We start from the raw sequence: 10,585 nt of genomic DNA, 5'->3' as shown, positions 1-10,585 counted from the left end.
TCCAAACTTGTTGCAACAGAGCTGCTAGGTCCCAGTAGTGTTTACTCTACCGTGCATTCCAGTTTGAAATGCAGTCAGTGTGATAGTCCAGATTCTGTCAGTCTAATACCTTTCTTTGTTGTTCTTATTGTTATTAGGAGAGAATCTTGTCACAAGTTCTTAGAGATATTTCAGTAAATCCAGTGTCACAGTTGGTTTCCTTTTAGTGTCCAAGCCAGTATTATAAATATGCTGTTTCAGTGCAACCAATGCATTTTTAAACTATTTTCCAATTTGGCACACCCCAATTTAGTTCAAGCCAGACTCCTATCCATTTCTCCACTTTATTGCGTGGAGATAGCAATAAGGCTTCTTAAATTCTTATTTTGCAGCAAATCTCTTGGGCCTGTTATTCAGCCCACCATGCAGATGCTGGTTGAAATAAAACAACCAGAGTTCCCTTTGTTGCAGTAATCTCCCAGGCCTTGGTTGCAATTTAATATCCAAGTTCTCCTTACAATAACATCATCAACCAATTCACAGCTGCCTCTAACAACCAAGCCAAGAGCTGAAGAGGGTCAGTTACAGGGGCGGGTGTAAGCCTGCATCCCCTGGGACTCAGGTCTAACTTAGTGCTTTGCAGAATTCAGTGTGCAAATGAATCACCTGGGGAGCCTCTTAAAAAGCAGATTCTAGCTCAGGTTTGGTGTCACCTGCATTTCTGTTTCATCACCCCAGGTGCTGCTGCTGGTTTAAACCTCCGTTTGATTAGTAAGGTCCGAAACACAGGGTCACGGCCCCCAGGTGGCTAGCTCAGCTTGGAGCTAGTTCACAGATGTCTCCGTGAAATGGTTCCTTTGACGCTGGTGTTGGTTCTACATTTTTGTGGGAGGAAGGTCAAGAAAGAAGTCAGTGGACTTGGGGCCCTAGGGCAGAGAAGACTTGTGGGTGCTGATCTGGCTCTAGAGTTCTGAAGTGAGTCTGGAGGGGCAAGGTCAGGGAGATGGTGGGGGACTTATTTCTGACCATGTCAGAAGGAGGAACTGGCACAGCAGTGGGGTTGTGAAGCTTAGAATACTAGAGGAAGGTAATGTGGTCTAGGGGAAACTGTGTTTGCATGTCAAGGGACCTGGGTTTGAGATTGGCTTTTAACAAATGACTTAACTAGAATTTCTAAACAAAATGTTCTTCTACTGCAAAAATACTAGTACAAATAGCTACCCTTATGGGGTGGTTGTCAAAAGAAACGGAGATCATCTGAGTGAAAACCTTACATGCTCATTAGGTTCAAAGGAAATGTCAGTTTCCTTCCCTTTAACTCCTAAAAGAGAGTCGAGGGGTTTGGCTTCTGTCCCAGTCCTCAACACCGTGTGACCTGCTCCCATTACCTCTTCTTGGCCCTGGTTACCCTCTTCTGGAAAATGGAGGAGAGGAGGATGAATAGTTTAGACCAATAGTTTTCAAAACTGCCTCCGTTGCCCCTTCTCACTGGTGCCACCCAAAGTAAAAAAAAAAAAAAGAATCCATGCTTTTATGCATTTTACAATGAGTCAGAGTGGTTAAGAGTCTGAGATTTAAAAAAAAAAAGAGTCTGAGATAACAAAGTCTAAGTACCTGCTTCACCACTGTGACACACTGTGTCTCTTTAGGAAAACTGCTTAACTCTCCCCAGTCTCAGTTTGCATCTCTGTAAAATGGTCTGTAAAAAGGAGTTGTGGTGAAGAGTGAATGAATTTAATGTATTTTAAAGTGCTTTGAATCGAGCCCAGGAACACGGTAAGTGCTTGATAAAATCACTTATCACTGTATTTAGATTTTGAATAATATTTAGTTCAAGAAAATGGGTTCCTTTGCAGTGAGCTCCTAGGTACCAGCCTTATGGGCTGGTAAAACTGGCACTTCTACCTGGGTGTGGGTGTTCACGTGGGCTTGGAAACCCGTTTACCTGGATTTGAGTCCCACTCCATCATTCACTCACTGCGTGACCTGCCACAAGTTACTCAACCCTTCTGTGTCTCAGTTTTCACATCTGTAAAGGGGGATGTTGGTAAATCAATTAATATGTTGATATTCATAAGTGCTTAAGTCGGGGATCTTAGTTCCCCGACCAGGGATTGAAGCCTTGCCCTCAACAGGGACAGTGCAGAGTCCTAACTGCTGAACCACCAGGGAATTCGCAGGTATTCAGTTCAGTCAGTTCAGTCGCTCAGTTGTGTCCAACTCTTTGGAACCCCATGGACTGCAGCACGCCAGGCCTCCCTGTCCATCACCAAATCCCGGAGTTTACTTAAACTCATGTCGATTGAGTCAGTGATGCCATCCAACCATCTCATCCTCTGTCATCCCCTTCTCCTCCCACCTTTAATTTTTCCCAGGGTCAAGGTCTTTGCCAATGAGTCAGTTCTTCCCATCAGGTGGCCAAAGTATTGGAGTTTCAGCTTCAGCATCAGTCCTTCCAATGAATATTCAGGTATCTCAGATATTAGCTGTTAATATATTTATATTAAATTATATTAGCTATTTTCTTAAAAATGCTTATGTTGTATAACTCTTCTGTACTTATAATATCTTGAATAATAAAAATATTTTTAAAAAAGAATTCTGTTTTTTGTTGTTGTTTATTTTTATTTTTTTGGCCATCATGCAGTTTGCAGGATCTCAGTGTCGCAACCAGGGATTGAATTGGCCGTGGCAGTGAAAGCCCAGATCCTAACCACTAGACCACCGGGGAACTCTTAGATTCTATTTTTCAAAAGTGAAAATCATCGGATTCATTCTCTATTCTCTATTCATTCTCTATTCTTCTAACATATCTATTTAAACTTTGATTAAAATTAAATGTTCCCTTCCTCAGTCATATGAGGCACTCTTTAAGTGTTCAGTGGCCTCATATGGCTATTGCTGGCTGTACCGGACAACACAAATATAGAACATTTTCATTATCACAGCAGTCCAAGAACAGCACTGTTCCAAGGCCATGGCTTCCCACTTGAGCTGTACATTAGCGTCACTTGAAGAATTAAAAAGTACTAATCCCTGGGCCCAACTCCTCAGAGTTTAATTGGTTGACAGTGGAAGCTACTAAAGGGTTTAGGTAGGAGAGACGCATGAGCAGAGGTGAACTTCCAGAAGCTTCATCTGAAGGCAGCATGGATGTGGAGGGGCTTAGACTTGCCAGGTCACAGAAAGGTTCTGCAGTGGTCCCTGCTGAGGGACGTATGACCCCACATGTGGAAGGGGCTTGGCAGCTGCATTCCTGGATTTTCTTCTCCACTCTTCCAAGAATTATGGTGGCAGTAGCTCCTTAGCCCTCAGGGGAGAGAACTTCAGCCTTCATAGAACAGGAAGGAGGGATTTTCTGGCGATCCACTTGTTAAAACTCTACGATTCCACTGCAGGGAAGCAATCCCTGGTTGGGGAACTAAGATTCTGCATTCCAAGAGGCATGGGTCAAACAAAACACCTCAAGATCCCCATGAGTTGTAGATGCCATTTAAAAAATTCAGCTTAATTAAAAAAAAAAAGTGAAGCCAAAAAATAAGATAAAAAATTAAAATTCAGCTTATTTTTGTATATGGAATTAATATGTGCATATGATACGAAATTTAGAAAGTCAAGAAGATAATTTAGTGACAAGTCATCTCATGTTACCCTCCCCATCCCCTGCCACCCCAATTTTCTTCTTAGAATCAAAAAATTACCAACTTTATACGTCTTCTAGTAATATTCTCTGTATATAATTTTCAAGCAAGTATAGAGCTGTTTCCTTTAAGCAAATTGTAGAATCCCATATATACTGTTCCACACTTTACTACCTTTTACTTAACATATATCTTAACTCCTTCCATTTCAGTCCACAAAGACTTGCCAGTCCACCTTCATTTTTATGACTGCATAATAGTTCGTGACATTTCTGTGTCAGAATGATGTATGTAGCCCCTGTTGATGGGCTTTTAGGTTTTTTCCTTTCTTTTGATAATACCAACAGTACTGTAGTGAATAATACTGTACCATTTCATCTCTTTCAGCAGTGAGGATCCTCACAATTTCCAATTTGCAAGATGAAAAAGGTTGTTTGGTGGCGGCGCTAGTGGTAACGAACCCACCTGCCAATGCAGAAGATCTAAGAGAAACCAGTTCGATCCCTGGGTCGGGAAGATCCCCTGAAGAGAGCATGGCAACCCACTCCAGTATTCTTGCCTGGAGAATCCCATGGACAAAGGAGCCTGGTGGGCTATGGTCCATGGGGTCGCGTGGAGTCAGACACGACTGAAGCGACTTAGCACACACACACAAAGGTCATTCGGTGACATTATTTGCAGGAGTTTGGTGACAAATAGTGCTGGAAGTAACCTTGCTACTTATAGACAGAGGCATCTAAGGTTGAATGAGGAGCCCCCACCGTGTACGGCCACAACCCCCGGGTCTGTCTGCTTTTCCCTTGGTCCCTGAGACTTAAAGGGAACCAGAGTCAGGCTGACATTAACTGGCTCTGATCACATCTGACTGCTCTCTTCAGCCCCTTCCCATCAAGGGCATTGCGCTGAGACAGTGGGGAGACCTGGGGAGTGCATGGGTGAGGAAGGGCCAAGTACCCTTTTCTGGAACGATAAGATTGAGCCCCAGTGGGTTCTCTGACCCTCCCCCTTGGGGGAGAGAGTAACAGTTGTGGCCCTGCTGGAGGAGGCTGATTAAGGCTTCTGTAGGCATAGATGGCAGAGGAGGCAGTGAAAGGCCTTTTCTGCCACCACATTGCCATGGGCCTGAAGCCTCTTTCATTCATTCCCACATATACCCCTAGGGCATTTGCAGGTGCCGTGCCAGGCCCTGGGGGAGTGTTGAGGGGAAGGGGTAGGTCTGAAGATGAACAGGTGGCTGGGAGTGAGTAGTCTGGTCTCTAACTTTCCTCCTGGAATCTCCCTTTCTGAGCATCCTGGGGATTTCCTTCACCCCTCTCCTGTATTTTCTAAGCTCTAGGTTTAGAAAACCCTTTCATGGTTAAACATCACCACCGCCCCTCCTTTTTTTTTTGATGGAGCAAATCCTCTGGTGGCTTCCTGAATAGAAATACTTAGAATGGAAAATTTGGAGAACTTACATGTCTGAATATGTCTTTATTCTACCCTCCCACTTGATTGATAGTTTGGCTTGGTGTTGAATTCTAGATTGGAATCTTTCCTTCAGATTATTTTTTTTTACTTTTTTTTCTTAAAAAATTTTTTTTGGCTGTGCTGGATCTTTGGTGCAAAGTGTGGGCTTTCTCTAGTTGCAATCGAGCAGCATGTGGGATCTTAGTTCCCCAACCAGGGCTCAAACCCTCATCCCCTGAATTGGAAGATGGATTCTTACCCACTGGACCACCAAAGAGGTCCCTCTTTTGGATTTCTGAAGCTCTTGTTCCATTTTGTATGTTACATTCTGTCCTGATCCATTTTAAGAAATCTGTTTCTTTCCTTTGGGAACTTTCAAGATCTTCTCTTTCAGTGTTCTGAAATTTCATACTGGTGGGGACCCATTTCTAACCACTATGTTGAGCAGTGGGTGGCCCCCTCCAATCAGAAAAAAAAAATGCTTGTCCCTCAGTTCTGGGAGGTTTTTTGTAATTATTCCTTTGATATTTCCTTCCCTCTTATTTTTGAGGTAGGGGAACTCTTATTGTTCAGATACTACACCTTCTGGGTGGTTCTCTGATTTTCTGAACTTTTCTTTTCCAACTCTTCTAGTGAGAATTTAATCTGTGCTCTTATATTTTTATTTCTTAAGAATTCTATTGATTTTCTGCTTGTTACTTTTTTTTTATGGCATCCTGTTCTTGTTTCATGTATACAATATTTTCTCTCATCTGAGAAAGGATAGATTTTGGAAGTTTTCTTCTCCCTGCAGTTTCTCTATTTTCACTTGTTTGTCTTGTCTCTATCATTCATGTTAGAGTGCCTACTCATGTTTAAGAGTGAGGGACTTAAAAAATAGTGAGAGACTAAAAAGGCATCTTGGACCTATAGGCATGTGGTTGGAGCTTCTCATTTGAGAACTTGGTGTGGGGGTTTTCTGGATGGGAAATTTGTAGGGGGAATCTCTGATATGGGATTCCATAGATCTTTCCTCTTGGGCTGAACACATTTCCTGTGGAGATTTCCCTCAGTATCTAGCCTTTAGGGTAAAGGCTGCTGGTCAACCTTCTAGGAAAAACAGATCTGGGGTCTCAGTATTCTATATGCATATTGCTTTAATTTCTTTGATGTCTATAAAATACCCATGCCTTTGACTGTGCCTAGTTTTCTTCATAGCAGAAGCCCTCTCTGTTTTATTCCTCTGGGAAACAAACAAAACAAAACCCCCCAAACCTTCCTTTATTTTGCCTGGGTTTGGCGAGAGGCAGTCTTCCCTTAGTATGAAGTGGGGGAGGGGATTCAGGGATCTAATATTTGCTAACCAGCTTTTAACCAGCTCTCACTTTTGTTCCCTTCCCTTCTGGAGGTACTTGATGCCCTACTCCCGGGCCTTTTGAGGTTTCTGCAGGTGAGACTGAGTCTCACCATCCTCCAAGGCCAGCTTTCTTCTCAGCTCTCTTGAATGTGTCAAATCAGTACCACTGATGCTTTCTACCTTCCAAAATGTCACTGTGCTCTCCTCTTCTCATGTCCCCATCTTTGTGGGTTCAAATCTTTTCAAAATGATCTTTCAGTTCAGTTCAGTTTAGTTGCTCAGTCATGTCCCACCCTTTGCGACCCCATGGACTGCAGCATGCCAGGCTTCCCTGTCCATCACCAACTCCCAGAGCTTGCTCAAACTCATGCCCATTGAGTCAAGGATGCCTTAGAAAAATTTCTTTAATTGAAGTTTCAGTAGAATTTCAGGAGGGTAATTTGAATAGACATACCTAATCTGGTTCCCTCCTGAAATTCTACTAAAACTTCAATTAAAGGAATTTTTCTAAGGCATCATATGGAAGACTTTATTAATGTTATTACTACTTTTGAATAGGTAATACATGCACAAGTTACAAATTTAGAAAGGTATAAAGGAGTAAGCAGTGAGAAATAAATCTCCTTCCCATCCTCGTCCTCAAATTTCTTTAATCAATTTCTTGCATGAAAACAACCTTTTGAGGGCAGGGTATCTACCTATTAAGGGAAATCAATGTTTACAGTAAGAGGACCCTGCTTAGAAAATATTTGTTTAAAAAAAAGATCTCTGCCCTTTTGGGGTGTCTCTTTACTGCAGGGCAGCAAGATGTGTTGACCAGGAATAAGGATAATCATTTCCCTTTGAAAGTTTCCCATTTTCTTTCCTGTCATACTCTATCCATTTTTCAGAGGAGGAAAATGAAACTCAGAGAAGTGACTGTCCAAATTCACCAGAAAGTAGGTTGGGGAGCCTAGATTGGAAAAGCTGGTATTATAAGGCAGCAGTGTCCAAAGCATTCCAGGTGCAAGGTAACACTGGAGAGGTGAGTTTCTCAGTGTGGTCCTTACTACACCTGCTTTGCAATCAACAGAGGAGTTGCTTAAAAATCCAGACTTCTGGGTTCCACTTCCGGGCCCCACCCACTGAAGAGGAATCTCTTAGGCTGGAATTCAGAAATTTGCATTTTTAAAAGTTTCTCAGTGATCTCAGGCACATTAAAGTTTAAGAATTGGTGGGCAGAAAAATGCTCTGGGGATCCAGAGCAGGGAGCAGACAGATTTAAGCAAACAGATGGAGAAAGCAGCATATGAGTTTGTTGGTGAAGGCAGGGTGAGATTTAGACACATGGAGAAGGTGGGGAGGAGGGGACCATAGCAGCCTTGTCTAATGCAGAAGTCATGCTTAGGCTGTCACTGGCCCGCTTTGTTGTTGCCATCATCATCACCCACCTTGGTCATCCTTTCCATCTTCCTCTTTAGCCTCCTCCCTAAATCTTAACAGTCTCTCTGGGCTGAGCTTAGCAGAGCCTTCTGCTCTGGGAATAGGGAGATGGAGCCCACACAGAGGTGGTTTAGAATATAAAGGACACACACATAGTTGACAAACAGAGGGCACCCAGTCACAGTCAGCAGAAACGGGCAAAGATGAATATATAAGAAAAGGACACGAAATTACGGTGGACAGAGGACAGCTGCAGAATCACGAGCAGACACATGAAAGGTGGGAAAGGATACATGTAAACATGGGTGGATATAAAAGGAACTCATAGAGACCAATGAACAAGTCATACCAAAAGGCACAAGGAACACCAAACACAGAGACAGATACAGAGGACATATGCAGATAGCTGGGGGACAGGCAGATAAGGATGAACCTAAGGGAGGCCTCAAATCTGTGAAGGGGACTGAGATGTAGCTGGCCCCCCATCCCCACTAGGCTGAGTTGAAGGGATTAACCTGAAGTACCTAGCTCTGCCTTTTAAATGGTATGGACCTAACAGAAGCAGAGGATATTAAGAAGAGATGGCAAGAATACACAGAAGAACTGTACAAAAAAGATCTTCATGACCCAGATAATTACGATGGTGTGATCACTGACCTAGAGCCAGACATCCTGGAATGTGAAGTCAAGTGGGCCTTAGAAAGCATCACTACGAACAAAGCTAGTGGAGGTGATAGAATTCCAGTTGAGCTATTCCAAATCCTGAAAGATGATGTTGTGAAAGTGCTGCACTCATATGCCAGCAAATTTGGAAAACTCAGCAGTGGCCACAGGACTGGAAAAGGTCAGTTTTCATTCCAATCCCAAAGAAAGGCAATGCCAAAGAATGCTCAAACTACCGCACAATTGCATTCATCTCACACGCTAGTAAAGTAATGCTCAAAATTCTCCAAGCCAGGCTTCAGCAATATATGAACCGTGAACTTCCTGATGTTCAAGCTGGTTTTAGAAAAGGCAGAGGAACCACAGATCAAATTGCCAACATCCGCTGGATCATGGAAAAAAACAAGAGAGTTCCAGAAAAACATCCACTTCTGCTTTATTGACTATGCCAAAGCCTTTGATTGTGTGGATCACAATAAACTGTGGAAAATTCTGAAAGAGATGGGAATACCAGACCACCTGATCTGCCTCTTGAGAAATCTGTATGCAGGTCAGGAAGCAACAGTTAGAACTGGACATGGAACAACAGACTGGTTCCAAATAGGGAAAGGAGTACATCAAGGCTGTATATTGTCATCCTGCTTATTTAACTTATATACAGAGTACATCATGAGAAATGCTGGGCTGGAAGAAACACAAGCTGGAATCAAGATTGCTGGGAGAAATATCAATAACCTCAGATACGCAGATGACACCACCCTTATGGCAGAAAGTGAAGAGGAACTAAAGAGCCTCTTGATGAAGGTGAAAGTGGAGAGTGAAAAAGTTGGCTTACAGCTCAACATTCAGAAAATGAAGATCATGGCATCTGGTCCCATCACTTCATGGGAAATAGATGGGGAAACAGTGGAAACAGTGTCAGACTTGATGGTGACTGCAGCCATGAAATTAAAAGACGCTTACTCCTTGGAAGGAAAGTTATGACCAACCTAGATAGCATATTCAAAAGCAGAGACATTGCTTTGCCAACAAAGGTTCGTCTAGTCAAGGCTATGGTTTTTCCCTGTGGTCATGTATGGATGTGAGAGTTGGACTGTGAAGAAGACTGAGCGCTGAAGACCTGATCCTTTTGAACTGTGGTGTTGGAGAAGACTCTTGAGAGTCCCTTGGACTGCAAGGAGATCCAACCAGTCCATTCTAAAGGAGATCAGCCCTGGGATTTCTTTGGAAGGAATGATGCTCAAGCTGAAACTCCAGTACTTTGGCCACCTCATGCGAAGAGTTGACTCATTGGAAAAGACTCTGATGCTGGGAGAGATTGGGAGCAAGAGGAGAAGGGAACGACAGAGGATGAGATGGCTGGATGGCATCACCGACTCAATGGATGTGAGTCTGGGTGAACTCCGGGAGTTGGTGATGGACAGGGAGGCCTGGCCTGCTGCGATTCATGGGGTCGAAAAGAGTCGGACACGACTGAGCGACTGATCTCATCTGATCTGGTCTGACCAAGCTCTGCCTTCCAGGGCCCTTGCCCATCGTTATGTCTCACTGACGAGTGAGGTCAGGACCCTGGCTGGAAGGGCGAGGTGTGCTCCTGGATGTGCACCTTGGTAAAGGCGAGATCACTTACACCTTCTTATGTTACATTTATTTCAGCTCTCAGATGTTTTTAATTAGGCTTGAAGTCTTGAATCTTTCTGGCTCGCAGCCCAATTTCGTACAGGTTTCTCGAGCCCTGTTTGTTCTTGGGGTGTTTTATTCTAACTTGGAGTTTCAGTGGACTCGGAGACTTCATCAGCCTCATTTACAGATTACTTTCTCTTTAAGCTACCCTCCCCCCACCCCCGCCACCTTCCCAGACGCCCTTTCCTTCCCGACATTACTTGCAGTTTTTAAGAGCACTACGTTTCCCATAAATCTTAGCGCCCAAGCAGCTGCCCTAGAGAACTTCAAGTACCGAAATGCTTTCCTATCTGTCTCCATGTAACCACCGCGGTGACCGATGGGGCTTGTAGTTATCTAGGAATTGTCAGGGGACCAAAAAAAAAAAAAAAAACCAACCAACAAACCCAAAACTACTCATCCCAGGAGTCCT

Source organism: Bos indicus, chromosome 3 (assembly GCF_029378745.1).
Source record: "Bos indicus isolate NIAB-ARS_2022 breed Sahiwal x Tharparkar chromosome 3, NIAB-ARS_B.indTharparkar_mat_pri_1.0, whole genome shotgun sequence".
NCBI lineage: Eukaryota > Metazoa > Chordata > Mammalia > Artiodactyla > Bovidae > Bos > Bos indicus.
Note: the sequence above shows the minus strand (reverse complement) of the source record.